At 40.5% G+C, this 27,378-nt stretch overlaps 1 protein-coding gene across 2 annotated transcripts in view; it reads right to left on the reverse strand.

Moving 5' to 3' along the window:
* The window catches only part of GRM1 (glutamate metabotropic receptor 1), a 461,245-nt gene that overhangs the window by 152,709 nt on the left and 281,158 nt on the right, over window positions 1–27,378 (reverse strand). The window lies entirely within an intron of this gene.

Genomic DNA, 27,378 nt, shown 5'->3' on the forward strand with positions numbered 1-27,378 from the left:
ATTGCCGTTACAGCAGAGTTGTCAACCTATCTTATGAGAAATTCTGGAGCTGGGGTGGTCTTTCAGAATTGTCCCACATTGAGGCAGGGGTCAGATCTTGTATCCAGTCACTTAATATAAGCTGTCCTGAGGATGGGGTGTGGCCTCAGAAGTCCCGCAACAGGCTGCATGGACAGGAGCAGCAGCAACGGGCTTACACACAGCAATGACTGTGAGTTGTGTTTTGTTCAGTTGTAAATTGAGGAGCTATTAGTTGAGAGCAACTCCAGGGTGCCTAATAACAAGAGTAGCAAGTTCTCAGTAAATATTTATGGGAGGATAAATATACATCAGTATTTAATGAGAATACCTAGTGTCCACTTAGGGCTTATTAGGTACTTTCCATTTAAGTTGCATAACTATGCTAGTTTTATTCCAATCTTACAAATGAGAAACCTAAAATGGGTTATATTCAGCCACTAGCTAAATTTCTTCTGGGACCAGGAATTTAAACCTGGCTGTCTCAGTGCTCAGGGTTCTATGGGAAAGTAACTGGTAGACCAGAGGGAAATAAAACCCAAACACTCTAGTCGAATAAAACTTCATAATAAAGGTTGAACAAGCTTCAATGTTGTGGTCATGAGGAGTACAGGAGCTACATAATATAAACTAAAAAGCTTCTTTGTCTCAGGTATATGCCAACTGCACGTGTTTTCTCCTGAGACATTGTTCAACCATTCTTCCCTAATACATTTTCAAACATTCTCCTTCAGAAGCAACTGGATGGTTTTCCTCCAGTGCCATTTTAAAATAGCAGCGTTAATGGGAAGCCATCTCACTTGTCCCCACGTATAAAGCCATGATTTAAATGAATCTTGCTCACTAAATAAAAGGTCACTGACATTTTATTTGGTGACTTGGAATTTTTAAAAGTTAGTCACCTTTTAGAACACTTCGCATCTGTCATGAGTGTTTTAGCTTCCATTTCATTGAACTGTACATGTGAACTAGGCCAAGCATTTTGTTAGTGCTTATGATCCCTGCCCAAGTGTGGTAGATATTTCTCTGCCCATAGAGATGTGTCCTGTGGTTTTTGGAATGCCTCTGTGCAAGCTCTGCCAACGATGTCATGACTGCGTCTCACAGTGTAGGGAACAAGGCCAAAGACATGTAACTAACTAACCATAGTTTCTCCCTTGTTTCCCAAGAGCCATTGGGATAAATGTGTTCTCCCCCTAGTTAAGCTAACCGGTACAGTGAGTACGTAAAGATCATCTAACTTGGCCCAGAACTAAAGGGACTTCGGGGATGGTAGAATCTCACCAGCCTAAGGAAATATCTGCATCGTTCTAAATGTTCTAGTACAGAGAAATCATTGCCTTGTACAGAGTTGTTCTTCCCTTTCCCCTTCTTTATTTACTCCCTTCTTTCTTTTTTCATTTCTTCTTCTGTCCTTTCCTTTCATCCTTACATCCCTTGTATCCTTCCTTCCTTCCCAAACAGTTAATGACCCCCCACTGCATGCCAGATGTTCTGCTGTGCACAGGCTTCAGCATTTTTCCTGTACCCCAGATAAGGGGGGGTTATACTGAAAAAGACTTAAAATCCCAAGGCAGAGAAAGCAGGAGGAGTGATCAACATGCGGGTTTTGATTAGCGGCGGGGGCTTAACTTTGTTTTAAGTGTATTTGTAGGAAAGGATGGAATTCCTTAAGGCAGTGGTTCTCAACCTTCCTGATGCCGCGACCCTTTCATACAGTTCCTCATGTTGTTGTGTGGTCCCAACCATAAAATTATTATTGTTGCTACTTCATAACTGCAATTTTGCTACTGTTATGAATCGGACGACTCCTGTGAGTTGTTAGATGCCCAAAAGGGGTCAGGACCCACAGATTGAGAACTGCTGCCTTAAGGGAAGGTGATCTCTGAGTTGAATCGTAGGGAAAGTGGGCATCAGATATGTGAAGAGACATGGAGGGATTGGTAGAAGGTCCCTGCTGGAGGTGCTAACTTGTAAGATAGAGTACAATTCATTCAAGGAATTCAGAGAATGTCCGCATGGCTGGAGCCCTGAAAGAACAGTGGTAGGAGAGCCAGTGGGCTCTCCATCCAGCTTCGAAAACAGCATAGCCTCTTCAGGAAGCCCTCCAAACTCAGCTACCTTCCCACAGCTATACGGTTCTGCTCCCTCATGGTACGTGACCTGAGTATTGGCCTAGTGAAAGCTTCTCTATTCACCATCATTGACTATGATAATCAATCAAATTAACTAAAGAAAAAAATAACTAACTTATTCCTCTTTCTGCATTCTCAGTCTACTTAGGACTGCTCAAAGTCACCTAATTGTTCATACGTATATAAAATTATAATTATTAACTGCTTCTACAGCAATTTTTGAGCATTCCTCTACAGCTTATGCAGTACTAAAAGACAACAGAATAAAAGCAAAGCCATTAGATGTTCAGGGAATTCTGATTATGAGTACAAATTTTAAATCAAAATGACTCCTAAGTTGAATAATAGAATTATTTTTAAACATGAAATTCAGGCTTGAGATGTGTTTCTGCTAGAAGTTTAATATTATATGAGAGTTTATATATACAGACATACATACTCTGTACAAGGACCATCACATTTAGAAAGGTATATGATATACAGATAATGAAGAAGGACTTGACGCTCTGCTTCAAAGAAAGGAGCCACTAAAAATGTCGATGCTTTGTCAGATACTGAAGGTCTAAGAATAGAAGCAGAACATTGTTGGAGATAGTGGCAGAGTATGACCCCTTCAGGTCCAAGGGCATGAGAATTTTGACTCAAGAGGAACTGATTTATCGGGTGGAGTCGACCATGGCAACATGAGTCAGGTAAATCCTGTCACTATGGAGTCTTAGGTACCTTCATTTGCAGATGAGGCATGATTCAGGGTAAAGAGAAACAGCTGAAAATATCCACTGATGATCAGAACATGGAATGTGCTAAGCATGAATCCAGGAAAATTGGAAGTTGTCAAAAAATGAAATGAAACACATAAAGGTCAATATCCTAGACACTACTGAGATGAAATGGACTGCTATTTGCCATGTTGAATTAGAAGAACACATGATTTACTATGCCAGGAATAACTCAATCAGGAGGAATCATGTGGCATTCATTGTCAAAAGGGACATTACAAATCCATAGTGAAGTATAAAGCTATGTGTGAGAGGATTATATCTATACAAGTTCAAGGAAACACAATCAACACAAATATTATTCAAATTCATGCAGCAAACAAAAAAATCTAGTGATGAAGAAATTGAAGAATTCAACAAATGACTTCAGTTGAAAATTGATCAACTATGCAATCAAGATGCATTGATAAATATTGGCAATTAGAAGGCAAAAGTTGGAAAATATGGTTTTGGTGAAGAAATGAAACTGGAGCTTGCATGACAGAACTTTGCAAAACTAATGACTTGTTCCTTGTAAATATCTTTTTCAACAACACAAAAGGCAACTATGAATGTACACATGGACTATCCCAGATGGAATACACAAAAAAATCAAATGTACTATATCTGTGGGAAGAGACAATGAAGAAACTCAATATCAGCAGCTAAAACCAGACCAGGAACCAACTGTTCCACAGTTGGCCATATGTAAGTTCACGGTAAGGGTAAAGAAAATTGAAACAAGTCCCTAATAACCAAAATATGACCTTGAGTCCACCCCACCTGAATTTTGAGAACATCTCGAGAACAGATTTGAAGCATTTAACACGAATGACAGGACCCGGTGACCGGTGGGAGGACATCAAGATCATCATTCCTGAAGAAAGCCAAAGGTCATGAAAAGACCAGAACGAAATGGAAGGTCAAAGTGGATGTCTGAAAAGACTGAAACTTGCTCTCAGTTGTAGAGCAGTTAAGGCAAATAGAAGACATGATGAAGTCAAAGAGCTGAATAGAATACTTCAAAGGGCAGCTTGAGAAGATAAAGTCAAATATTACACAAAATGGGCAAAGACCTCGAATTAGGAAAACCAAAAAGAAGAACGCTCTCAGCATCACTGAAACTGAAAGAACTTAAGAAAAATTTCAAGCCTCCAATTGCAATCTTAAAAGACCCTACGGGGAAAATCTTGAATGATGCAGGAAACTATAAAAGAAGATGGAAATAATACAGAATCATGACACAAAAAAGAAATAGTCATCATTCCAACATTTCAGGAGGTAGCATATCAGCAAGAACCAATGGGGCTGAAGGAAGAAGTTCAAATGGCACTGAGTACATTGGCCAAAAACAAGGCTCCAGAAATTGTTGGAATACCAATTGAGATGCTCGAGCAAGCTCATGAAGCACTGGAAGGACCCACTCATTTATGCCAAGAAATTTGGAAGAGAGCTACTTGGCCAACTGACTAGAAGATAGATAGATAGATAGATAGATAGATAGATAGATAGATAGATAGATAGATAGATAGATAGAGATATATATTTGTTCCCGTTCCAAAGAAAGATTACCCAACAGAATGCTCAACCTACAGAGCAGTATCATTGCCATCACACACAAGTAAAATTTTGTTGAAGACCCTCCAACAATGATCGCAGCAGAACTTTGACAGGGAACTGTCAGAAGTTCCGGCTGGATTCAGTAGAGGACATGGAACAAGGTATATCATTGTTGATGGATCTTGGCTGAAAACAGAATACCGGAAAGATGTTTGCTTGTGTTTTATTGACTATGCAGAGGTATTTGACTGTGTGGACAATAATAAATAAATTATGGTTAACTTTGAGAAGAATGGGAATTCTAGAACACTCAATTGTGCTCATGAGGAACTTGTATGCAGATCAAGGGGGTAGTTGTGCAAATAGAACAGAGGAATGCTACATGGTTTAAACTCAGAAAAGCTGTGTCAGGTTGTATTTTCTCATCATACTTGTTCCATCTGCATGCTGATCCATAAATCAGAGAAGCTGCCTTATACGAAGAAGAATGTGACATCAGGTTTGGAGGAAGACTTATTAACAACCTTCGATATGCAGATGACACAATCTTGCTGGCTGAAAGTGAGGAGGACCTGAAGTACTAAAGGGTTGAAGCCTTCGGGATGGATTATGACTCAATGTAAAGAAGACCAAACTCCTCATGACTGGTCAAATAGGTAGCATCGTGATAAGTGGAGAAAAGATTAAAGTTGCCAACAATTTTGTCTTAACTCAGATCCACCATAGATGCTCATGGAAGCAGAAGTCAAGGGATCAAGCAACACATTGCATTAGGTACATCTGCTGCACAAGCCCTCCTTAGAGTTTTGAAAAGAAGGATGTTACTTTTAGGAGTAAGGTGTACCTAACCCAAGTCATGGTATTTTCAATTACCTCATAGGCATGAGCGAGTTGAACAACGAATAAGGAAAACTGAAGAAGACTCGATGCATGTGAATCATGGTGTGGATGAAAAATATTGAGAGTGCCATGGGTTGCTAAAAGGACAAAGGAGTCTGTCTGGGAATAACTGAGACCAGGGTGCTCCTTAGAGGCAAAGATGGCAAAGCTTGGTCTTACATACTTCACACATATTGTTAAGAGAGACCCATCCCTAGAGAAGGACATTGTAATAATTACAGTTACTGTGCCAACTGGGCTTCCATGGGAACATGTGGGCGGAGTTTAATCAAGTTGCAGCTTGATTGGAGGGCAAGGAGATAAATGGCTTCCCAAGGCCCTTATTCCTCCTCTTCCTGGTGATTGCACCAGCACTCTGCTTTCTGAGCTAGTCCTCTGCCTCCACTGTGTTCTGTGCTATTGTGGGCCAAGCCAACTGGTGGATCACGTTGCCTTGCTGCGCATGCTTCGATAGAGCTGGAGGTTCCATGGAGACCCGCTTAGCCTCGCTTCTGGAGGATCCTCTGGGAGGCTGCTGCAGGAGGCTTTGCTACTTCCCACTCTACTGGCCTCTGCTGCGCCTCAAATTCTCTTCTTCCTGCTGTTGCTGCCCACCTGCTTGGTTTGCCTGAGGGCAGACTCCACTGTTTACTTCCTTGACCTTGGACCAGCAGCCCATGGGAGCTGAAGGACATTCACTATATTAACTGTTCAGTACAGAGTTGAACTGAGCCCTCTGTACTGCTGTGTGGATTAATTAGCTGTTATATTCATTGATAAGTGTCCTGGTTTTGTTTCTCTAACAAACAAAGAACCCTGTCTAACACAGACATCATGCTTAATAAAGTGGAGGAGCAGCGAGAAGTAGGAAGGCCATCAGAGAGATGGATTGACACAGGGGCTGCAGGAAGGGGTTCAGGCATGGGAATAGCTGTGAGGATGGCACAGGACCGTGCAGTGTTTCATTCGGTTGTGCATAGAGTTGCTGTGTGTTGGAACCGACTCGATGGCACCTAACAACAAGAAAATTGATATGCATCTTCTATAAATACCTTTGCATTTCCTTTGTTGAAACATGAATTATGTCCTCTAGATAGCTGGTACCTATGAACAATGAACATGACTTTGTTTGGTGATACAGATTTTCTTTTTCTGTCAGTTATCACAGAAGGGTGGGTTACACACCAGGTTCAGCAGCTACGTCAGGAACCGCCCGCAATCCACAAATGCCCAGGCCTATGAGGAATGTAGTAAGACCTAGAACTATCTTCCCCTAGAACAGATAGACAGGAGCCCTGGTGGCCTCCTGGTAACCATCATTAAGGACAGCAGTTCAAAATATGAGCCACTCAGTGGGAGAAAAGCAGGGCTTTCTGCTTCCGTACAGAGTTATAGTCTTCAAATCTCACAGAGGCAGTGCCACCGTGCCTTTGTAGGGTCACAGTGTGAGCACCAACCCCACAGCAGTGAGTGCTGAGGGAGTGAAAGCAGATAGAGATGCCATGAATTCAAATATCTAGCTTCTAGAATGATGAGACAATAACTGAATGTGGTATTTTGTTGTGGCAGCCCTAGCAAGTTAAGAAATTGTGTAATGGTAAATACATTCATTCCTCACTCATCAGTGTGTAGCTAGTAGTTTCGAACTGCCAACCTAGCTGTTATCAGCCCAGCAGGTAACCATTGCACTGCCAGGACGCCCTGTAGCATAGCAGAAAACACCCTCACAAATGAGATTATAGTCCCAGGCATAGAGAGAGGCCAGAATGTGTACGATATCACATAAATAAGATGGCTAGAAGGACCGTGTTCGTGACTACCCTTCACCGAGAGAGTTGCTGAGAGTATTGTCCATGTCAGCCGTGGATGCAGTATGACCTCCTGGGCTTGTGCCCACCACGGGGGAGGGCATACCATTTGATGTCACCTTGCTCAGTGCCTTCGTTCCCCTCACCATTGAACAAAGCCGCTGCTTATTTTTACTCTCCGGGATTTCCTTTCCAGGAGTTAGAGCTACAGTTAAATTCAAAAGATCATAACTTTAAGGAGAACCAAGTGTGGTAGAAAAATTACGCAAGTAGGATTAACCAGTTGGTGTTAGGTTGTTTGTGAGTAGAGATGTCTTTCATAGTTTCCTTGGTTGGTTTTTCAATATTACATCACCAGGCCTTTGCTCCAGGGAGCCTTTACAGACTCTACTGCCAATCTTTCACTTAGTAGCTGACACCTGAACTGCTTGCTTCGCCCTCTCCCAACAAAAACACAACAAACAACACAACAAACAAAATCCATTCCGACTCATAGCGGTCCTCTCCGGCACCGTGGAACTGACCCTGGGCTTTCTGCAACTGCATCTACTTATCAAAATAGAGACCCTCATGTGTCCTCTGGAGGTTTTGAATTTGCATCATCCAGGGACTTTCCATTAGAATGACTCAGGAAGTATTTCTAAAAGTTGTAATTGTTTTTTCATTTCATTTCTTGCCCTTTTTTGACATCTTAGATCTTTAATAGTTAAGGAATTCAGCAATATTAAAAATAGCAATATAAATTACTGAAAAACTTCTATAAAATAACCGTTACCTTCTATTTTTTTTATGTAAGTGTCCTTCCAAAGCATTTTCACCATTTAGTTGCCCAGGGGCTCTGTCCAAGGTTACTGTTTGGGTGGCTGCTCTTTGAGGTGGACTTTGAAACAGGAGCCAGTAGCTGTTCTTAGAAATATTTGATGATGAATTTTTTTTTTTGCTTTGTTCTTTTGTTTTGGTTTGGTTTGGGTTTGTTGTAGATGGTAGCAGTGCCAATGTAGACTATTTGCTTGACGAGATATAACTGGCTCACTCTCTCAAAAGTGTGGAATGAATTCTGCTGTGCTGGGAGGTGATTGGGCCTGGAGCCAACCTTCAGAGTCGCCATGAAGCACATGCACTACCTCTAGCCCCTGCTGCTGTGTATCTGTTCTCCATTCAGGAGCTCCTTTTCCTGACTGGGGCCTGGAAAGGAAACTGCCTATTATGGAGGAACAGGGTCGATTCCTAAGAGAAAGCTCTATGCCTTAAGTATCTCTACTATACTAAAATATTATTGATGTCATATAATAATATCATACTAGACTAATATACCAGAATTCTTATTTCTTGTGCCCCTGAGCATTTTTATACAGAATTTTTTCCTGGAGCTGTTTTTTCCTGCCCACAAAACTATCGTATTCCCTGTGTGAGGATACATTCCAAACTTTACAAGTTATAAGTTTCTACCTAATGAATTCCGCTGTCAACAGCATGAAAAGATCACCATGTCTAATTCTGCCAATCACACTTTCCCAGGGGCTACATGAACATTACACTTACAATATATGAATTAAAATAATTTAATAAGCAAATGAAAAACACAGAAAACAGTATTTGCTTAAAACACATTAAGAAGCATTTTTTAAAAACCGATCTACAGTCAATTAAAGTAATTGCAATCTAGGCAGTGAAGCAGTTTTGTTTGCATTATTAGTTCCAGTGATTGCATGTACTTGATAATAAAAAATAATTCTTCGAAACCATACCAGAGTTTGCCATATACTTGGGGAAATGAGAAAACCATAACAAAGGCAGGGTCTTCGTAAGCACATGGAAACCAATACAACATTCTACCATGTGCGAAGTAATAATAATAACGAAAACCTGAGGAAATGCAGCAGCGTACTCTAATTCAAAGCAGGCAGCCTCATTCAGGGGAAATTCATAGTGTTAACGACATTTTCCACCCGTGGTTCCTACTAGCTTTATTCCTTCAGCAAGTAGGGAGTGAGAAGCTTGTCTGTCAGGAATTTCGCGGTGTGTGTGTGTGTGTGTATAGTCATGGTAAAAATGTACAGGCGTGGCCTCTGACCCCAAGGTGCGTCACAGCGGTAGAGAAGCCTGTCCATTGAACACACAGCAGCAGGGGTGCAGGGCAAGAGCGGAAAGGGAAAGATGGGCTGCAAGGGCACAAGAAAGAACGGGCTGAGAGCCGTGTCAAGGGAGACTTCCTGAAGAATTACCATCCAAGGACAGGCTTCAAAGATACGTTGACATTCCGCAGGTGAAGAGGAGGGAGGGGAAAGTAGCGCTAAAAGAGGGAACAGTGCGTTCAGATAATGGCCAAGCACTGAGCAGGTTTACTACGTGCCGATGTGTGACACAATAAGCAAGCATCGGATGCGGAAGAGCCACGACAGCCTCGGGGAGGAATTTGGACTTGATTTTCACATTGGTGGGAAGGGAAGTCATGGGGCAGCCCTGAGTGGTGGGACCAGTTAAATGCTTGTCTACCAACTGAAAGATGGCTGGTTCAAATGTACCAAGAACGGTGCCCCGCAAACGGTGGGCCCAGACTACCATTTACTTACGAACTTAATGCCTTCCTTGTTTTATGATGACATGTATTCATCTGGACGGTGTGGTTTTACTGCTATCAGTGAATATTATTGAAATTTTTCCCTATCACCAACTCCCATTGTTTGTGTAAAACCTGTCAAGTCATTTAAGAGGTTAATCTGTACAAGTCAATAATTTGGGTGGTGTGGTTTGTAGCTGGCCTATACTTGTAATTTCCTTTTCTCAACCATGTTTGAAATTGAGCCAATGGTGTAGAATAAGATTATGTTCTGCCTCGGGGAGATGATTGATAACATCATCTAAAATAAAATGACAATGATGTCTCTGGTGAACTAGAAACATTTATAAACCATAGATCTATGGATGGATTTGGGCCTTGCACTTAATTTTAGTCCCACTCTAAGAACAATTATTTCTTCTGACCTGGTCCTGCTTGGTGCTCACCGTCAGGAAGCATCGATGATACAGGTCCTGTAGCAAGTGTGGAGAAGAAACCAGATTGTGTCTGGTTATCAGAAAGACTAGCATCTGGGATTGTAAATAAAATAAAAATCCATCTAAGTGAGGTGTCAGGTAAACCCACACTAGCCTGTATGGTCCAAAGATTAAAAATAATATAAGGCAATTCCTAAGATGATAATGGATTCAGAGCTTAAATTGTGAACCCAAGGCTTGTCGAAGGCTATAGATGACAGTGAAAGCCCAAATTCTATTTTCAGCGTCCGCACATAGACTAAGCCTCTGGTGAATCTCCTCTGACTATGGTCAAGATGTGTGGAGGCTTGTTATCAGACAGACAGCACTGTAAAGTTAATTATAGCAGATACAGTGAGGTTCAAGTGTAATATCATTTCATTTGATCCTCCTTTTGACCCATTTAAAAGTCCTTCCAGGTTTAAAAATAAGTACAGGAGAGAGATACATAGATTAATGCTTTGGTGAATCGCCTCAGACCATAGACCAGGCATGTGAATAGTCTAACTATCATGAAGAATGCAGTAGAAAGTGAATTATTACAGATTCAGTTAGGCTGACATTTAACACTTTATCATTCGATCTAGTTTTGATACAGTTTACATTTTGTCTAGCTTTTAATATTTTCTACTTTATTTTCGATCGATGTTTATCTCTGTTTTACTTTGTTATTGTGGTTAGCTTCTCTTGTACATTTTTCTGTTTTTAAAATCTAGGCTAGGTAAATCTGAGGAGTAACTGGATTACTGGGTTCTTGGTGGTATGACAGAGGAGGTAAAGGGAAATTGGGGAGCTAATAACACTGAGTACAAGATAGAAGAAAATGTTCAAGTTCTCTTTTAAGACTTGCCTTGGAAGACCAAAGCTCTGGTGCTCTGCTTTCCAAAGATCATAGCCCTAAAAGACCTCTCGATCCATTTAACTCTGCATGCATGAGTCAGAACCAACTCCACAGGAGTTAACAAAAATGTTTAACAGTGTTTAAACAAGGACATGAGGGTATACTTGCCTTTTTTTGTTCGGTCACACTGGGAGCCTGTATATTGCTTCTTGAGGCCTCAGAAAAGAATCTTTGGAAGCACACATCCCAATTAAGTGCATTATAATGTGTGAAGATAGAACAGAAGTGTTGATGGGCCAAGAATTGGGTATCAGCCATAAATACTTTGTATTTGATATTAAAATTCAGTGTCTACTAATCTACCATGAATAGAGATCTGATACAAAATACAGGTCTTTATTCATGTAGAAAGGGACTTATGCCATCCAACCCCCAGAGAACCAGAAGAGAGGAAGAAAGTAGGATTTACAGACTCATAGTGTAAGGATTCACTTTACCTTTGAGTGGTCTGCACTGTTAAAATGGGAATTCAAACCAAAGTCTCACCTGTAGCCAAACGGTAGATAAGTTCATTAGAAAGTTTACTGAGGTAGAAGAGGGAGTGAGAAGCATTGAAAAGACAAAGAACAAAAACAAAACCACAGGGGGATTCTTAACATTCTGCTCCATCTGGTAAAGGAGATCAAAGTCAGATCAGTTATCTTTATGATCCCATGTATTTCTTCCCCCCATGCCCACTTCTGGCACCCTGAGCCTGGAAGCACCTGCCACCTAGAAACGAATTATGGCCTCCCCTCCTAGCAGAGCTGTGTTCTGGTAGTGACTGCTCAACCACACCAATGCCAAGCCTGGTCAGAAAGAAGGGTGTGAGCAGGTCTTTGGTCCTCTTTCAAGTTCCACTACCAAAGTGGTGGTTACTGATTTAGCGCCAATGCATGGCAAACCCATGTACAGCAGCATCAAATGCCGCCCCCTCCTGGGCCATCTTTGCTACGCCCAAGTTCACTGGTGCCGCCATTGTGGGATTGAAGGCCTCCCCACCTAGGGCCTCTTAGTCCATTACCAACTTGAATCCACATCAACATCCATGGGACCAGGATTCTGCTTCCTGTCAAGGGATTTTGTATCGCCCACACTGTATTGCCTGCAACATAACTCTTTAATGTGTTAAAAAGCAAGGACGTCACTTTGAAGACCCAAGAGCACCTGATCCAAGCCATGGCATCTTTAAGTAGCTCATATACATGCAAATGCTGGACAATGAATAAGACAGACAAAAGAAGAAGTGGTGCTGTTGAATTAGGATGTTAGTAAAGAATATGAACTATATGAAATAAACTCCCAGAAGAATTAAAATCAAAATCTGTCTTAGAAGAACAAACAGAATGTTCCTTTGAAGCGAGGATAGTTAAACTTAATTTCAAGTATTTGGAACATGTTACCAGGAGCAACCCAGCCCTAGAGAAAGATGCCGTGCTTGTAAAAGTAGAAGGCCAGCAAAAAAGAGGAAGACCTCAAGGTCAGACTGCACGGCCACAGCAAAGGACTCAGCCATGGCAAAGATTGTGATTGGCACGGTCCTGGCAGTGCTTTGAGTCCCAGTGAGTTGATGACACCCTATAACAGCCACCATCATGTGTGAATTACACCCAAAGCGTCAGTACTGAAATCCAAAATAAAATGGTAATGATACGTATTGCACCTGTGATGAAAATATACCTAGCAAACACATTCCCATTCAACAACTTTTACACCTACTGTTCATTGACCTTGGTGCTTCACATTATGTCAACATTGCAATTATTTTTGCTCTGATTGTTTCACTCCTATTAACTCAGTCTCATTGCCTCATGCCCCAGACTTTTCATTTGTGCTTTAATGGCATTTGTCCATTTGGCCTTAAAATTGAAAACAAACAAAATAACCCGGAACATAGTACTCATAGGTGACATTCTTTATTTTTGAACTAAAATCTATTAATTTAACAGGAGCTACAAGGGCTAGATTCACTCAGGATTTAAATAGTATGTCAGGGCAATCATCTCAGGTATTCCTCATATTTCAATGTACCCAGTAAGTCTGAATTAGTTAAGATTTTTAAAATTGCTTCCACATAGTCTCTTTTTATCTGATCATGATATTTGGTAGTAGTACTTGGGCACCATCTAGTTCTTCTGATCGGTTCTTCTTCTTTGCTGTGCCCACAAGCAGGCCCCTCTCGGGCTCTCCCCCTCTTTACCAAGCCTGTCTACCACATGACCCATCCCTGGCTTCTGACCTGTTCAGACCATGTTACAAAGCTCCTTTAGGGCCACCAATAAACACCCAAGAGCCCGCCCGCCCGTAGCTCTGCTGTAAACTTCAGCCCAAATGCATTAAATGATAGTTCTGTGGGTCAGCAAACACAGCATCCCTCGTTAAGTGCCTGGAGGCACCCCACTCCACAAGCCAGTCACCCTCCTGAAGGAACTCAGCTTTGCTTGTTCTATGGGCTAGAAAGTCTGCCACTTGGTCTCCTGCTCTGGCTCCTGATTCTGCTGTTGCTGCTCCTCTGTGTGAGAGCGCTTCCTGTATCCAGGAGATTCGATGAGCAGGAATGGCCGGATTGGATGCAAAGCATGTGCCCTGTTCCATCCAGGCTCCCCTCTCGCAGGTAGGGAAGTCCCATGCCCCTCCATACCTCTCAGATGGCTGGTTCATTTTATACCCAGTCTGATGGCAATCGCAATTAGCCCTATTTGCAAGCATTCATAACTGAATTCCACCAGTGTTAGCCCCACCCCATCTTCCTTTAACAGACCCATCAGAAAAAGGTCATTTGATAGGACTTAGAGACTATAGCTAAAGTATAGCTAAAGGAGCCACATTAAGAACTGCAATGTCCTTTGTCAATTGTTCATTAACTTGTCTTTTTGTGGTAAAGTTGTAGAAGCTTTATACGTATGTATTTATCAGATATATTGCTATTGAATATTTTTCCAAATCTGTATGTTGTATTTTCACCTTTTTATTTCTTGATATATGAAAGTATTTGTTGTACAGTCACATTTATGTAATTATCTGCTGTTTATGTATTTGTACCTTTGTTTAATAATCTATTATTAAAAACAAATAAGAACTAGGTCCCAGAGTTTTGACCCTTTGTATATGTCCTAAAACTGTGTAGTTTTATTTTAAACACATAGGTCCTTGATTCATTTTAAATTAGTATCTGTATGGTGTGAAGTATGAAACCTATTTCCATATTTTGCCAGTACCATTTCTTAAAGAGGGTATCCCTTCCACAATGAATGAACTTAGAATCCTTGTCAAAATCATTCATTCATAGATGGATAGATTTATTTCTAGGCTCTTAATTCTAGTCCATAGGTCTACATGTTCTTCATTGAATCAGCACTCAACTGTTTCAATTTCTATAGATGTACAGTATGTTTGAAATTAGGCAATGAGCCCTCCTACTTTTTTCTTCTTCTTCAAAATTGTTTGTGCTCTGACCAAAGCCACGGCCATCAAGTCAGTTCTAATAGGGCTCAAAGTAACGTTTGAAATAAAAAACATTGAATTAAAAAGTAGGTGATTACTATTTTATGTGACCGTTAGTGTTTCATGTGTCTATATGAAGAACCATGTGAGGTTGATTAAAGTACATAGAACTGCCAAGACATTATAGAAGGCTTCTGAGAATGGGAATCTTTATGGGAGCAGATACCTAAAATGTCTTAATTAGTATTCTCTAATTTATCTCCCTATGTGACTTCTCGGTTATACATCAAATATATTTGTTCAATTTTTCCAATCTCACTTAATTTTGAGAGAGAAAAAAACACCTCACTGTTAAAGACCACACACACTAAATTCTAAAAACACCATAGCACTATAATTTCTGAAACTAGTGACATGTGAGAACAATTCATTAAACAAAAATAGAAGCAATTTTTCATTATAAATTGAATGCACAGATCTTGTTTATGTACGGTTCTTTCTGTGCAGCTCTTTGAATGCATGTACAATTTGAGCGTGCTGAATATGTGAAGTGGGAATTGTCTCAGTTCTCATTCAAATTATATTTTCCGCATCTTTGCTGACAAACACGACTAGTGCTGAATTAGATGAAATTGTAAAGGATTATATTGTCAGCAAAGGTGATTGTCAGTTTAAGTTTTGTATCAGAGAACATTCTGATAGTGCAGCTATAAGAAGACATTCTGGAGTGGATACCTGCATAAAGTACCAGGTCAGAATGTAAATCAATGTAATGGTTCCCTCACTGAGAAAGTCTTGCCAAAAAAATGTCAGCTGAATTGAACAATGCTTAAAAGCATAGAACAAAAGTTTGATTTATGTGAGGGCGAATGTGTTAGAGGTAGCCAACATCAGTTCATGAGAACAGATTGTTAGCATAATTTCTAAAGGCTGTGTTCAGTGACTTCACAGTGGTAGGTTAAAATTGGCCAAAATCCATGAAGTTGGTTCTGACTCACAGTGACCCTGTATGATGTTTCTGAAACTGTAAATCTTTATTGGGATAGACAACTATGAAATCTTAAGGAGCGGTCTCTGTTTTAGCTCTCCTCTTGATTTCTAGGTTCTAATGTCCATTGCAATGGCCGCAAAGAGCTCCCAGACAAAAACCATGATTTAAAACATTTATTAAGAATATTAACACATTATAGTCCCAGTGAGAAATGTTCCCAGTTGAGTTGTTTCTCGGGAGAGGTTACAGTTCTTTCGGGTCTGCTATTAAATGCCCAAAGGGGCATACCACTCCCCTATAAACCTCAGCCTGAAGGCATCCAGCCCAAGCTCCAAGGGCCAGCAAACCTAGCATCTTGAATGAAGTGCCCAAAGGCACCTCACTCAGAGCCAGCCTCCTGCACAAAAGCACTCAGCTCCACTGCCTGCAAGGGTTGGGCACTTGTTCCATGTTCTGGCTCCTGGTTCTGCCGATGCTCCTCTGATCTTAGAGCTGTCTTCTGAATCCAGAAAGTTCACTGCACAAGATTCTTGGGTCTAGAGCAGTGGTTCTCAACCTTCTAAATGCAGCGACCCTTTCATACAGTTCCTCATGTTGTGCTGACCCCCAGCCATAAGATTATTTTCATTGCTACTTCATCATTGTCATTTTGCTACTGTTATGAATTGGGCAACCCTGCGAAAGGGTCATTCGATCCCCAAAGGGGTCAGTACCCACAGGTTGAGAACTGCTGGTCTAGAGGGTGGGGTCCACTCCTGGCTCTTGCCGATAATAAGATCCCTCTTCTTGCTCCTTGGGGTGGGGACGGGGCTTATTTTAAGCACTGCAGGAGGGCACTCCCAGGAAGCCTGATGGTAAGTACTCACAGATGAGTCTATCGTGAGCTTCCCCAACTTCTTGCCAAGCTCATGCAAGGCAAGGTGGTTTGGCGGGATTTGCAGACTGTGAGAGGAAGAGCTACATGAACTAATTCACAGCCCTGCCACCACCTCATCTTTGTCACACAGGACTTGCTCAAATTGTGCTTCACAGCCCGGGCACCACGAGGATCCCCAGGGCTTATTTAAAAACTGTCAATGCTTCACATCAGGAGTTCTTTGTTTGCTTGTTTGCTTGCTTTACCCAAATTTAGTTTTGATCATCTGGAATCTGACCATCAAGAGTTATTGGGATGTCTTCACTTCCTGGTGCTGCTGTAACGGAAAATGCCCCAAGTGTGTGGCTTTAATGAACAGAAATGTACTTTCCCACACTTGGGAGGCCAGCAGTCCACATGCAGAACGCCAACTCTGTGTTAAAAAATATAATTAATGTTGGATCAAATTCATTAAGTGTTTGACTACAACCTTGTGATATGGTGATAGCAAAATTATCACCTCCCCCTCATTGCCAATGAGTTGATTTCAAATTCACAGCTCATCACCTTGTAGTCATTGACAACTGTTCATTTAAAATCGCAATACAGTGATCTGTAGAACCTTGTTCTTCCGAGTGTCTGTTTATTTTGTGCATTGTTCTCAACTCCCATTGAGGAAAAAAATGCACTTTTTTCTCATTGACGTAAAGCTCATTAAAATACCAAAGATATTGGACAAAGGAGCAAATCAGACTTGAGTGTTCATATATTTCAATGTTGGGAGCCCTGGTGGCATCATGCGTTGGGTGCCATCTGAATGATCGACCATTCAAAACCACCAGCAGTTCCATGGGAGAGAGCCTGGGCTTTCTACTCCCGTAAGCAGTTACAGTCTAGGACACACACATCGGGGTTGCTATGAGTCACCATTGACTCAAAGGCTTTGAGTTTTGTGTTTAAATATTGGAACCAAGCTCGTTCAGTTTCCCAAAGAAACACTAAAAATGCAAGCTACAGTTCTAACATTCTTGATATAACTTCTCCCCTCATATTATAGATTGAATCGTGTCCTCCAACATTGCGTGTTATAAATATTAATCTCTATGACCCTCACGGCACGTTGTGCTGCTGATAACCATGAGGTCAGCAGTTCATACCCACTAGCTGTGCTCCGCAGGACAAAGTTGTGGCAGGCAGGCTGCTCCTGCAAATTTTCACAGCCTCAGAAACACGAAGGAGCAGTTTTAATCTGTCTTATTGGGATACTATGTAAGTCACAATTGCCTGGGAGGCAGCCGTTTTTTGTTTTGTTTTGTTTTATACCTATGAATGTAAACTCCTTTGTGAATCAATCCGTATGCTGAGTAAATAATCAGAACAGCTGGACTATATGAAGAATGTCATATCAGATTGAAAGGTTTAGTAGCAAATGGCAATATTCAGCCGACACGACCTTACTCGCTGAAAGTGAGGACTTGAAGCACATGCTGATGAAGATCAAAGACTGCAGCCTTCAGTATGAATTGCAACTCAGTGTAAAGAAAACCAAAATCCTCACAACTGGACCAAAAAACTATATCATGATAAATAGAGAAAGGATGGAAGTTGTTAATCATTCTTCATGGAAGTGACAGTCAGGAAATCAAACAACATATTGAAATAGGCAAACCGGCTGCACAAGACCTCTTTTAAGTATTGAGTAAGAAGATGTCACTTGGAGAATAAAGGTGCACTTGATCCAAGCTGTGATATTTTAAATTAGTTCATATAGATGAAAAAGTGAAATCATGAATAAGGAAGTTCATAGAAGAATGGATGCATTTAAATTAAGGTGTTGATGAAGATTAAATAAATCTTTCTCGGGAGAAATATAGCCAGGATGATCCTTAGAAGCAAAGATGGCAAGACTTCATGTCACATATTTTGGGCATGACCATCAAGAAGATGGGTTGACAGAGTGACTCCTAAAATGGCTCAAATATCAACAATTGTAAGGATGGTGTTGAACTGGATGGCGTTTCATTGTGTTTAGCATAGCAATGCCATGAGTTGGAGCCAACTGGAAGGATCCAACAACAACATATTCAATAAAAATCCCTGATATAAAATTTAATAGACTAAGAATTCATTATTGCATCAAAAGATCATTTAAATGGAACTAAAACTTTATATAGGATATATTATTGGAACTAGATACTGATGAAAAACTAAAGATAATTTATAACACCACATTATCACTTGCTTCCCTTGGAGTTAAAAAATATCCAAACATCCTAAAATTAATGAACAACATCCTCTTCCAATCCTGTCAACAGGCCTCCGTAAAGTTGGTTGATCTACTATCAGTGTTAGTAAGACAAAATAGGGAAACACTTTGTCTATGCATTATCCCAACAGAGGGCCTTCAAAATGCATGAAAATTTTCCATTAACTGCATTTTCCAGGGACTTTTTGAAGGCCCCTCCTACATTTACCATCCTTAACTTACCTAGATTCTACAACTTAACAAGTGCACTTCTTAGTATTGTTTTTTTAAATATTAACATGTATGCCGTTATGGCAGACAGGGATTTAAAGTGAAATATCCCTACTGCACCTATACATGTTTGTTTATTTACAACATGGAACATCTAAAAGTTGTGAGTATAATAGCAATTTTTCTACTAATCACCTCTATATACAGTTTTTTTTAATAAATAACCAGTTTAGTCTTTTTTTCTCTTTCTATGTTTTAGTTTTGTACTCGAGACGTGAGATTTTATGTCTATTGAGTTTAATATTCATCATGTCTCCATTCTTTATTTATTTCCTAGTTACTAATTCTGATTGTGCTTTAGCAAAGTGCTGCTCTACTTCAGACTGCATATTAAACCAAAACTGATCCTCACCACAGAGATTTCAAGATGCTCTGGAAGCCGTCTCTAGTCTTGTGCTAGTCGAGGTCAGGTTGTTAAGGTAGAATGAGGACACGTCAGCATCCCAATGATAATTCTTTTTTTTTTAACAATTTATTGGGGCTCATACAATTCTTATCACAGTTCATACATATACATACATCAATTGTATAAAGCACATCTGTACAGTCTTTGCCCTAATCATTTTTTTCTCTTTTCTTTTTTTACATTTTATTAGGGACTCATACAACTCTTATCACAATCCATACATATACATACATCAATTGTATAAAGCACATCCATACATTCCCTGCCCCAATCATTCTCAAGGCATTTGCTCTCCACTTAAGCCCCTTGCATCAGGTCCTCTTTTTTTCCCCCTCCCTCCCCATTCCCCCCTCCCTCATGTGCCCTTGGTAATTTATATGTCGTTATTTTGTCATATCTTGCCCTATCCGGAGTCTCCCTTCCCCCCTTCTCTGCTGTCCCTCTCCCAGGGAAGAGGTCACATGTGTATCCTTGTAATCAGTTCCCCCTTTCCAACCCACTCACCCTCCACTCTCCCAGCATCATCCCTCACACCCTTGGTCCTGAAGGTATCATCCACCCTGGATTCCCTGTACCTCCAGCCTCAATGATAATTCTTATGCCAAGTGACACTACGGTAACAAGATAGTGACCTTTCACTTTGTTGGACATTCTGAGGTAGCTTCATTCCTAGGCACAATATTATTCCAGACCTAAATCTCCATTCTATGTTCTCTGTGCTTTAAATCTCTAGCTGTTTTATTACTTCGGAAACCCATCACTGCCTTTCTCTCTCACCCCAAGGCCTTTCCATGAGTACCTTACAAGGCCATCTTACATCTCTGATCTCATCTCTATTATTCTTCCATCCACTCTCTTTCCCAAACACACAGGCCACTTCAATGTTCTTGAAAAATCACAACAGCTATACCTGTGTCTCGGGATCTTTGTCCTGGTCATTCTCTCTACCTGGGATGGTTGTCACTCAGAAAGTTCCGTTTTCATCCTCTGCATATCTGCTCAGAGGACATTCTCAAATAAGGTGGTCTTCCCTTCGCATTGCCTCTCTTCTTTCTATGGTGCTTCCGTTTCCTTCTTCTCATTACGGCAGGTCACCCTCTGACATACCACATCATCGCCGTCAGTTCGTATTGTCTGTATCTGTTCTAGCAAGTTGCCATGAACACCGCGTGACTGACTAGCAAACTTCTGCAGGAAATATGTGCACTGGGCACCGGAAACTTTCCCCTTCTCCTCACTGGGGATGTCTCCAAATCATCATAAAAGTGTTTCACACATTGCTGCAGGGACTGAAGTCAATTAAAGCAAGTGTGTAAATTCACAAAGATGGAGTAATTAGGATCAACTGTATATTCATTCTCCTTTTCCTATAAAAAGTAAGGGATTTTCCTTCAGGACCAGGGGTGTGAGTGGTGATACTGGGAGGGTAGAGGGAGAGTGGGTTGGAAAGGAGGAACGGATTATAAGAATCTACATGTGACCTCCTCCCTGGGGGTCAAACAACAGAAAAGGGTATGAAGGGAGACGTCAGACAGGGCAAGATATGACAAAATAATACTTTATAAATTATCAAGGGCTCATAAGGCGGGTGGGGGAGCAGGGAGGGAGAGGGGAAAACGAGGACCTGATGCAAAGGGCTTAAGTGGAGAGCAAATGCTTTGAAAACTATGACAGCAGTGAATGTACAGATGGGCTTTACACTATTGATGTATGTATGGATTGTGATAAGAGTTGTATAAGCCCCTAGTAAAGCGTTTAAAAAAAGTAAGGGATTTTTCTCTTTGTTCACTAATATAATTCTAGAATTTAGAACATTTCTTGGCTCATAGTAGGTGCTGTTTAAATATCTACTGAAGGAATTAATGAGTTGATGAATAGAAGATGCTCTAGAACAATTTTACCCCAAATTCACTGGTGATTATTATAAGCAGCAGTGTGTTATAGGTGGCTCATATCAGCTAGGGTAGGTCCGTTGTTTTCCATGCTTCCCCAGCTTTCTTCAATGACTTCATATTGGTCGGTTGAAATTCGTCATGGTGTAAGACTCTCGTGAGCAAACACAGCCAATTAGGGCTTTTATGTTCCCTTGAGTTTCATATAGTTGCTTTTAAGAGATGCCTGTTAAACATTGACCAGGCAGTTGTTAGATGCTGATGCCCTTCAGTCCATTCTGACTCACAGTGACACTACATATACAGTAGAAGAGCACACACTCCCTGTGCCATCCCCACAATCGTGTCCACATTGGCACCCATTGTTGCAGTCATTATGTCAATGCAGCTCCTTTCAGACCTTCATCCCTCTTTCTGACCCTCTACTTTACCAAGCATGACGTCCTGCTCCAGGATTTGGTCCTCCTGATAATCTGCCCAAAGGACTTGAGACAAACCTCCTGTCGTTGCTTCTAGAGTCTACTGGCTGTGCTTCTTTTTGTTACCTGAGCAAAAGGCACTTTTTCATCATTATGTTTCCTTTTTACATAGTAATCACTTAATTGAGAGCTCTTACATATATCATGACACTCCATAGTTCAATCACATCAAGCAGTATTGTACAATTGCTACCACAGTTTCAAAACATTTTCTTTCTTCTTGATCTCCTTGATATTAACTCCCCCTTGTCCCCTCTCTACCCCACCATACCCCCCAGGAACCTTTATTATTTTATTAATTATTTTATTTTGCCATGTATTGTACCATCCAGCATATCCATTACATATAATTCTATTTTATTCCCCTTGAGTAGAGTTATCAATGCTATCAGCCCCCCCACTCCTCACACTTGCCTTCCATCCCTCTGCTCACACCTGCAGAGAACCATTACTCCTGTTATGATTTCTGAAGGGTTATCTATCTTGGCTTTCATGTATCAAATGATCTTAATTATCCAAATGAACATATGAAAATCTAACAAAATTAATGAAGTAAAACAAAAACCAAAGTAGTAATGGGGGGAAATATTAAAGAACTGGAGCATTGTTTTGTTTCATCAGTGCTATGGTTCAACATCCAAAATGCCATCAACATTATCCATCACAATGACAAGAAAAAGGACAAGACCATGTGATAATATCATTAAATGCAGAAAAAGCATCTGACAACATTCAATATCCATTCCTCATAAAGACACTCAAAAAGATTGTATTAGAGGGAAATCGTCTCAGTATAACAAAGACTACCTATGAAAAAAATCAACAGCTAGCATTACAATAAATGGAGAAAAGATGACAATATTCCCACTGAAAATGAGGGACCAAAAGGATGCCCCTTGACCCCACTTTTATTTAACATTGTCCTCGAGGTCCTAGCTAATAATATAAGGCAACAAAGAATATCACAGGTATGCTTTGGAGTGGAGAAAGAAAGGAAATTATCGTTATTTGCACATTACATGATTTTATATATGGAGAAGCCCAAAGGCTTCACAATAGGATTGCTGGAAATGATAGAGGAGTGTGGAGAGTGGCAGGATGTGTGATCAACAAACAGAAGTCAATCACATTGCTATATACAACTGATTGGATACAGAAAAAGAGATCAAGAAGCCAATGACCCCTGACTCATTCTGTGAAGGTGTTGGTTAGGTCTAAGAACTTTTTGTATCTTTTCTCCCATTATGCTCTACCACATTCATGATGTATTACAGCAAAGATAAATGTCTATTTCCAAATACTATCTATTACACACACACCCCTCAAGTTGAAAAGTATTCAAAATATGACTTGGAAGAGTTGCTTCCTCAGTGTGAACTTGATCTAAATTACGTGGGTGGTGGATATTTTAGATCTATATTTTCTGATATGACAAGACAAGATGAGAAGATTGAGAAGAATCAGCTGCAAACTTCATACATTGTCCAATCCATGTTCTGATTCTAATAATCAAAGTATGAACCTAGGAAAATCGGAAGTTATCAAAAATGAAATGAAATAGTTGGAGATTGATATCCTAGGCATTAATTAGCTGAAATGGATTAATATTAGCCATATTTTAAAAGAAATTTCACCACATTCATGATGAAAAAGAGGGTACCAAGAGTTTATCTACTATACAGTGATGTCAATAATTGGTTAATATTCATACCCCTATAAGCAAAGCAAGTTAAGTGACTACTATTCAAACTTATGAACCTATAACTAGTGCCAAAATGAAGAAATTAAATATTTTTAAAACGATCACTCTCTATATTATGCTGTGACATTTCATCTGAAAATCAGGATTTATTGTGAACTTAAAGTGAGACAGCATAATTTTTTTTGTAAACATAACACTAGACTAGACCTTAAGTTTTAGTTAAATAACTCCCATTGGGCACACAGTGGACCAATCAATCACTACCCTCCAGCTGCTGTCAGTGATCTGATCGTGTGCTGAGTAGACTGTCTCTCAATGGAGATGACCCCAGCCCCGGGCTTGGCCCAGGGCGGGAGAGCGTGCATAGTGGAGCAGTGGTGCTTGATGGTTTCATCTGCAAACACCATGAGGCACGGGCTTCCCAGGCTGCAGTCAGAGCATTGACGTGTACCACTGCCGGCTCCCACACAAGGCCTCGACCTTGCCAGCAATGTCCGCCACGCACCACATGCCTCCCTCGGCCTGCCACGCACTGCTTGTTGAGGAAGTTTATGGTCAGAGCCAGCAAGAGACAACATAATTTTAATGATTAATGTTTAATTGAAATAACTACATTAGACATTGAAATCTATACTTTTCTGAAATGAGGAACTTTTTCACTCTAAAAACTGTTGTTTCCATTTTTAAACATTTAAATATTGAGATCATTGCATGCTGAGGAGAATATATATAAAAAATATATAAGCATAAAAACTGACCAAAATAACACTTCTAGCTCAATAAATACTGATTAAAACATAGATTTATAGCTTTGACCTACATCTATTTCAATTTCAGAACAATACTGGTTTTATTAATTCCAATCATTCATGTGTAGTTTGCATGTTTTAGGTTTCTCGGATTTGAATTGCAATCAAGAAGTGATGAATTGCATCTGGAATTTTGTAAATCATTAAAATGATAAAAGAAAATAAACACAAAGATACCATAAATTTGTATGGGTATTTGTATTTTATATTGCAAATAACCTATAGTCACTTTGAGTCACTGAAGGAAAAATCTGAAATCCCCGTACTTTAGTTAATCCAGATGTGTGCATTCCCACATTCAGTAAATATTGGCATTCCCCTGAGCACGTAGCCCTATTTCAGATCCTGAGAAAAAGCGATGCAGGTGATGCAAATAGTGAAGTGGTGGGCTATTAACTGAGAGGTTGACGGCTCAAATCCATCCAGAGGTACCTTGAAAGAAAGATCTGACAATCCACTTTCAAAGGCTCACAGCCATGGAAAACCCTACAAGGATTAGGGCTCTCCTGGCACACACAGGGCCACCATGGGTCAGAATCAGTTCCAAAGCACCTGGTTTGGGTCCCTGTTCTTTAACTTCAGAAACTGAGCTTTTGTCTCAGACAAGACAAAGTAACAAAGTCCACATGTATTCTCCTGTGTTAAACGATTAATAAACTTGACAGTATACATCAAGCCACGGCTTTGAAGGCCTTCTGTATCAGACAGTGATCACTGAGAAGCAAGAAACAAATGGATGAACCTTACAATTAACCGAGCTTACTTCCTGGAGGAAGCTCCTAAGCCCTGGCGCAGAGAGAGGCGGGGCAGACAGAATGCAGATGCACAGCTTGGTCCTCTGAGTTGGGAACATAAAGCTTGTAGTCTGAGAAGGCTCAAGTGCTCAGACCTCAAAAGGTGAAGTGCTAGGGAAGAAAGAACTGCAAAGAAAGTGGATTCCAGGGTCTGCGGAGCCTCCCTCCAGGATTCCTTAGGATTTGGATCAGTCCATGAATACGAGGAAGCTACCTAAGGCTGAAGGTTGAGGGAAAATATCTGTAAATCTCATACAGTCAAGAAACGTTACTATTCCCCAGAGCTAGAACTAGAAGTCTCATATTTGATGGACATGGGATTAAGCACTAAGAAAAGTGTCTCAGACAGCGACCTTTGCCTGGACAAAACATGGTCATGGCCCCACTGAACAAAAATTAAAAGGAAAAATAATTGGTTCTAAGTATCTTAACTCCATGCCAGGAAAAACTTAGGAATGTTTTCAGAAATATAAAAATAACCAATATCCAATAAGGCAAAAATCGCAATATTTAACATCCAATGCAAAATTATTGTATCGCTTCTCAGCCTTTTGGCTAAGATCAAGTAAAAAATTATTGTACATGATGAATGTATATTTATATGTGGCAAGGAGAAGGAAATGTTACACTGACAAATAATTAAATACACAAAAATTGATCACCTGGTGAGATAGATGACGTTGAGAATATGTGAACAATATTGTGTGATAGGAAGGCTCAAACTAGCCCCGATTTATTTGAGTTGGTTCTGACCCTGTTTAAGAGCAGAGCAGTCTCATCTTCCTTCTTCAGAGTGGCTGCTGGATTGAACCACCAACCTTTGGGGCAACAAAACAGCATCTGATATAAAGCAACATCTAATGTAAAGCACCACCTTGATAGGGAGGCAGAAGAGTATGTTTTAGATTGGGTGGTCAGAGACAGTACTGAATGGACAGGGAAGCATCTCTCAACACTAAGCTGAGGTCTTAAAAAAATAAGAGTGCGTGGGTATTTTTCTTATTTGAGCAAAAGGTCGAAACAAAAAATTTGCCACTTTCCAGAAGTGCATGCAGTGGTTCAGTAATTTTGTTCATGAATTCCCTGAACACAGAGCCAGTTCAAATTATCATCCCCAGCCTCTAGATCAGCGCTTCTCAACCTGTGGGCCACGACCCCTTTGGGGGTCGAACGACCCTTTCACAGGGGTCGCCTGATTTATAACAGTATCAAAAGTATAGTTATGAAGTACCAATGAAAATAATTTTATGGTTGGTGGGTCACCACAGCATGAGAAACTATAGTAAAGGGTTGCGGCCTTAGGAAGGTTGAGAACCACTGCCCTAGATACTGCCAGTTGGGGCTAGGGGAAGGAAATATACCCTACCTGTATGTATTAAATAGTTTTATGACCTAATTCATCCTAATTGTCCAAACTCATTTGGAATGTCATCTTAAATTTAAAAATTGAACAGGCTCCCACACATAACAATAGACCGCCACCTCTTACCATGAAGGCATCTAGGTTGATGGAGACATCCCTTTTGCTACACCTGGAAAGGGGGAGGTATACTATCGAAAATTAGTCAATAACACAGATCCACTGGAAAGCCATTGACCTAATATATGCCCAGCTCCACATTCTACTATGTTCTTGGATTAGCTGAGGGACCAATGGCAGTCTGTACTAAAGTAGCCCTCCGATAAACTCGCTTATTCTATTCAAACTTGCTCTCCTTCTCTGGCTCTAGTCTAAACAGTGTCGCTCATCTGAATTCTTTACCGTGAGCAGGAAAAGAGCCAAAAGGAGAAGCTCAAAACTAAGCTCGTGGTGCTGAAAGTGGCACAACATAGACTTTTGTTTCTGTGATGAAGGCCTTCAAGAAGCGGAAATAGGTCCTGACATCCATCTAGTGGTATAAGGGATGAGCTCATGGACCTTGGACATCAAGAAGTCGAAGCTGATAATTTGACATACATTTGGAACCTTGGCAGTTACTAAATCCATTAATGTGGATCTGAATATGTTGCCAATAAGCCAGGAAGGCTTCCTTTCAGCCCCCATCTAAAAACCCCACAACCAGCTGGGGTTCAGCTGATTCCAACAAATGGAGACTATTGGCCAGAATAGGGTTTAGGAGCCTATGATCTTTACTGTAGCAGATTGACCCTTCTTTTTCTTATAGAGAAGCTGGTGGGTTCAGACTATTTCAGTTAGTCACCCAATGCTTAACCCACTGTGCCATCAGAGATCCTTGTTCAATGACTAGCATAGAAAAATTACAGGGAAGTTGCAATCAACATGTGCTATGTTTGAATTTATATGGTTTGTGTGGTACAAGAGCCTAAAGCACAGGAACGAACATGAAGGCTGGCCTTGGATCATTGGAATAGAGAATTTAAGTAAGATGACATT

This window comes from Tenrec ecaudatus, chromosome 7 (genome assembly GCF_050624435.1).
Source record: "Tenrec ecaudatus isolate mTenEca1 chromosome 7, mTenEca1.hap1, whole genome shotgun sequence".
NCBI classification, from domain to species: Eukaryota; Metazoa; Chordata; class Mammalia; order Afrosoricida; family Tenrecidae; genus Tenrec; species Tenrec ecaudatus.